The sequence below is a fragment of the Schistocerca serialis genome, chromosome 10 (assembly GCF_023864345.2).
Source record: "Schistocerca serialis cubense isolate TAMUIC-IGC-003099 chromosome 10, iqSchSeri2.2, whole genome shotgun sequence".
NCBI classification, from domain to species: Eukaryota; Metazoa; Arthropoda; class Insecta; order Orthoptera; family Acrididae; genus Schistocerca; species Schistocerca serialis.
Window position 1 is genome coordinate 251,717,271 of NC_064647.1, and position 6,000 is coordinate 251,723,270.

Below are 6,000 nucleotides of genomic sequence, written 5' to 3' on the forward strand. Positions count from 1 at the left end.
TCCGAAACGAATACCGTACGGCCAGCTGGTTCTAGGCGCTTCATTCTGGAGTCGCGCGACCGTTACTGGTTCTAATCCTACCGCGGGAATGGATGTGTGTGATATCCTTAGGCTAGAAGTTCTACAGGACTGATGACCTCAGATATTAAGTCCCATAGTGCTCAGAGCCATTTAAACCATTTTTTTAAATACTGTATGCTCGTTGACGTCGAGCATATGTGGCGATCCTATTAAACGTACAAGTATCGGTTTGCTGCAGAAGGTGGCCATTGATTGAATTCGCTTGCACAGACGTGTGTAACGTTTGCTCACCTGTACTGCAGGATGACCATATCCCACAAACTAACCATTACAAGAAACGGTTCCTGTGTTCTTTCATATGCACATTGCCACATTGTTTTCCTGATATGACACAGCCAAGCAGTGTAACACTACAACTTTGTACACCGCCATCCGTTTTGTTTTTCCAACATGACTCTGAGCTCTGTGTCAAGTGCTGAACTGGCATTAAGACATTTCGGCCCATCAGCTCTCACAGAAAACTGGACATTGCATGATGGAAGTTAAGTTGCTCTCACAACACCCAGGATGATTCAAATAAGAGACAAATGTGGTGTTTCTTATTGACAAAAATGTGGAAGACATCTCAGTATATGGAAACTGAAAGAGTGTGTGGCATTGTGGAGCACTTTGAAACAGCTCTCCTAATGTGATGCCCTCTGCATGTAAACTCATGTTCCTTAGTGATAGTCTGAACGATTCCTTCAGATGGTGACTGGATGCCCTGCCTTACAGATGGTCCCTCTTCATTGACACCAATTGACCAAGTAATGCCGATGGAAGAGTCAGTGATAGTGTCCCGATAATCGCATCGAAATCCAGCAGAGGGCGTTTCTGAGATTGATAAACTGTGTGACTGGATAGAACAAGTCGAAGAGGTAGCGGAGTTGGCACCCCCACTTGATGACGGCTCACTTACAGGACACAAACCATAGAACGAGGGCAGTAGAGGGAAGCACGCTGTTGGGCAACGAATAGTGGCGTTCACGATGACACGACACGAGCATGAAGGCGACAACGATCCGACCACATGAGGTGGGAACAGCGAACATTAATACCGCACGATCGCCTGCAAAGTTTCAACTTTTCCGTGACACGAAGCACGCCACGGCCGTGGATGTCCTGCTGGTGCAGCAGACTTGCGGTGCTGTCCTTCCAGACGTGCGCGGTCACAACAGTCACCTAGCGCCGACTCCAGTCGTAGCACGTGGCATGGCGATCGTGGTCCGTGTCGGTTCAAACGGCTCTGAGCACTATGGGACTTAACAGCTGAGGTCATCAGTCCCCTAGAACTTACAACTAACTAACTAACACATCCATGCCAGAGGCGGGATTCGAAACTGCGACCGTAACGGTCGCGCGGTTCCATACGGAAGCGCCTAGAGCCGCTCGGCCACCAATGCCGGCCACAAATCTTCATATTACCTCCCAGTTTTCTCACTGCGGTCACTTCGCGAGACATAAGTGAGAGGTTGTAATATGTGTGGCCACAACACTTAGAAGCAGCGGTATGGAGCTCACCTCTCAACTCCGATTTAGTGAGAATACTGCTTACCTGCCGTATTCTCACGAATCATCGAGTCTTCCACGGAAAGGAGATGTCCCCCGCCAAGTCACAGAGCCCAGCTAATTCTCTCGAAGTAACACCGCGTTCCGTCAGTGTTGTTCCATTAATTGTAAGACTGCCTAGTCCTGTCGAGATAGAGAGCTATCACAACGAGAAAAGTTACCACACTGACGTACAGCAGGAAATTCACAACCATGTAGACTGCACAAAGACATGCAGAAGCGTAACACCTACAATTCATCTACCTCTCTCTCTCTCTGTGCTTGTTATCTTTTTAACACCTAACGGAGTAAAACTACAAACTATAAAACTTCGCTAATGCCACCTGTTTGAGAACTCGATAAGACTGTACCACATCTCTATCTTGCAAAATATCGGAAACAAAACAGATGATAAATAATAAGTAGCAACATCATAGACTTCAATTCAATATCAGAACGTATCTCGACACTGTCCTTCAAATCAGGTAATAAAGCATACACAATTATCAACGCACATGCACCTACAAATGACCATAACAGAAAGAAGCCACAAGAAATTGAAGACTTCTGGGAAGACATGGAGAAAGTAACTAACAACGTACCAGAAAGACATGTGAAAATTGTAATGGGTGATTTCAATGCGCAGCTTGGTAAGGAGAGAAAATTCAGAGAAATAACAGGCCCATACTCAGCACATATTCGCACGAACAGAAATGGGGAACACCTCATAAAATATTGTCAAAACTTTAACCTCAAAATCATGTCAACACAATTTCAAAAACCAAGACGAAAACTTACAACATGGAAAGCACCCAACACAGTGTGGGGAGAATTTCAGATTGATCATGTGGCCATATCCAAGAAAAATTCGCGGGAAATTCTAAATGTCAGAACACGTAAAGGAGTCTTCGAGTCTGATCATTATTTGCTACAAGTTAAGATTAGGCCAATCCCAAGACTGAAACAGACAGCGTAAAACAAAATAGTCAAACCTGATCCGGAATACTTGAAGATAAACAGGGATAAAATCGTTGAAGAAATTAATAGGCACTCAATAGACACATGGACAGATCTGGCGAAGGCAGTTCAGAAGACTATGTGCTGGGGACAACCACCTAGAAAACGCAAACATAGGTGGTGGAACGCAAAGTGTGATGAAGCCATTGAGAGAAGAAAGCAAGCATGGGACAAGTTCAGTAGCTACAGAAATTCAGAAACATGGAAAGAATTTCACGAAGTTCAGAAACTAGCATCGAAGGAAATCAGAAGGGAAAAACGAGCATATGACAATAACAGACTAAAAGAAATTGAGGAAGATTTCAAAAGAAATAACACAAGAAATTTTTACAGAACTTTCAAAGAAAATATTAAGGGCTATCAACCCCCTAGCCTCTGCTTCCGAAGAACAGATGGATCCCTGGAAACAAACACAAAAGAAAACTGTAAAATTCTCAAACATTACTTTGATAAACTTCTTAATTGCAAAAAACCTACAGGAAAATTAACATTCCAAAAGACCACATCTAATGCCGATTCTGATCCACCCACAATAGAAGAGATAGAGGAAATCATAAAACAAATGAAAAATAACAGAGCTGCCGGAGAAGATGGTATTATCGCCGAGATCTGGAAACTCCAAGATGAAAACATCACCAAAAAAATCCATAAGATTATCTCCGAAATTTGGATCACAGAGAAAGTGCCAGAGGAATGGAAATGTGCATTGATCCATCCGTTACATAAAAAGGGTGATAAGTCAGATCCAAACAATTACAGAGGCATTTCGCTAGTACCAGTTACATACAAAATTTTCTCTAAGGTGCTATTAAACAGACTAGAACCACAAGCAGATCTGCAAATTGGGGAATACCAGGCAGGCTTCAGAAAAGGGAGATCATGCATCGAACAGATCTGGAACTTGAGAACACTTTTGAAAGTCAGACAGGCAAGAAACACTGTAGTTACCTTTGTGGACTTTAAAAAGCATATTATTCCATAGACAGACAGACACTCTTTGACGTACTGGAAGAATATGGTATCGACAGAAAAACCAGGGCACTTATACAACAGACGCTTACAGACACTATCTCCAAGATTAAATTCATGGGAGAAATTTCGGAACCCTTCCACATACACACAGGTGTCCGACAAGGAGACGGGCTCTCACCAATCCTGTTCAACATGGTGTTAGACAAAATTATCAAGCAGTGGGAGGAACAAGTTAAAGGAATACAGCTGGGAAGAACACGTGAAACCAAAACAATCATAAAATGTCTGGCATTTGCAGATGATATAGCCATACTCAGCAATAATACACAGGAGGCAAAGGAAGCACTGGAATGCTTGCATGAAATAGCTGCCAAAACAGGTCTGCAGGTATCTTACGAGAAGACACAATATATGGAACGACAGACCAACAATGTACACACCATGCATACGGTATATGGATCCGTAGAAAGAGTCGAAAAATTTAAGTATTTAGGGGAGTACATACAAATGGGAGGATCAAACAAGGCGGCTAACATGGAACGAACGAAGAAACTCCAGAAGGCATACAAACTCACATGGTCACATTATAATAAGAAAAGCATATCGAGGCAGGCCAAACTTAGGTACTACAAAACAGTTGTATTACCAGAAGCATTGTACGCGTCAGAAACAACCACAATTGGAGCATCAGGCATCATAGACACAGAAAAAATAGAACGCAAAATTCTCAGAAAAATATTTGGACCAATTCACAGAGACGGCATATGGATGAAGCGACCTACCAAAGAGCTGTATCAGCACACTGACAGACTAACAGACGCGATCAGAAAACGCAGATTAACTTTCTATGGGCACATACAGAGAATGGACAACAACCGACTTACAAAGAAAATTTTTGATGTAGTAAACAGCTCAAGCAAGAAAACAAATTGGTATCATGAAATAGACGAAGACTTAAGGCAGATAGGGATCAACAGGCAAATGATAGGAGACAGGAAATACTTCAGAAACAAAGTTAGGAGTGCAAAATTTATTGTAAAGGAGAGAAAGAAGAAAGGAACATTATGGACAGAGCAAAGGAAACAGGAGCACAGCCAAAGGATGAAGAGATTTTGGGAAGAGAAGAGGAAGAAAGGAAAGAAGTGAAAATTGTGTCATCATGTGATTTTCGAGTTCAAACACTGTCCATAAGGGCAACAATGAAATGAATGAATGAATAAGTAGCAACTAATGGTTTCTGCAAGATGGAGCTCCAGATGGAAGTAGTTGGAAACAATACTGAATTCGGTCTTTCGAAGTTGTTTCACTGTGGCAGATTGAAACACAGTCCATCCTTTCAATCGTTGTACGAACATCGAAATGGCAGATATTGAGATAACCGATCGCGGAACTGAAAAGCAGCTACAATCGCTTAGAAACCGAAGGGCTTCAGGACCAGATGAGATACCTATAAGATTCCATAAATATTATGAGAAAGAACTTGCTCCCCTTCTAGCATTAATTTATAGTAGATCGCTTGAGCAACGAAAGGTACCTGACGGCTGGAAAAAGGCGCGGGTCATTCCCGTTTCTGAGAAAGGCCGTAAGATAGAGCCATACCGTTGACGTCAGTCTGTTGTTGAATTATGGAACATGTTTTATGCTCAAGAATTATGACGTATTTGGAAAATGAACACCTCCTCTATAAAAATCAACATGGATTCCGCAAACAGTGATCTTGCGAAACTCAGCTCGCTCTGTTCCTCCATGAGATTCACAGCGCAGTGGAGTACGGCGCTCAGGTTGATGCCGTGTTCCCTGATTTTAGTAACGCATTGGACACCGTCCCGCATTGCTGTTTAATGAAAAAAATACGAGCTTACAGAGTATCGGAGCAGACCTGCGACTTGATTCAAGACTTTCTTGCAGATAGAACTCAGCACGTCGCTCTTAACGGAACTAAATCGACAGACGTAAAGGCAATATCCGGAGTATCACAGGGAAGTGTGATAGGACCGTTGCTGTTTACAGTATATATAAATGATCTGGTAAATGCGTCGGATGCTCTTTAAGGGGCTCCGGAACGCCCTATACTTGCAATGTTAAAATAACGCTTATAAATTACATCTTTCCTCACAAAGTATTTGAGGTAGAAAGTTGAACTTTTTCAGATTATTTATTGGAATATGGGCAACAACTTAACACAGGGATTTTACAAAATTTTAGTTCAGTTATTAAAGATGATTTTTTTCAATTGTAATGAAAATTCACAACATTTTTTTGCAATTTTTTATTTATATATTCAAAAATATACAGTTTTTTGGAAAAAGGCTGTGTTAAATTATGCAGAAGGTACTGTGTAACATTTACTGAAAGTTTGAAACAAATATGTTTGTAAGATCCTTAGAAAACATGTAATTAGTA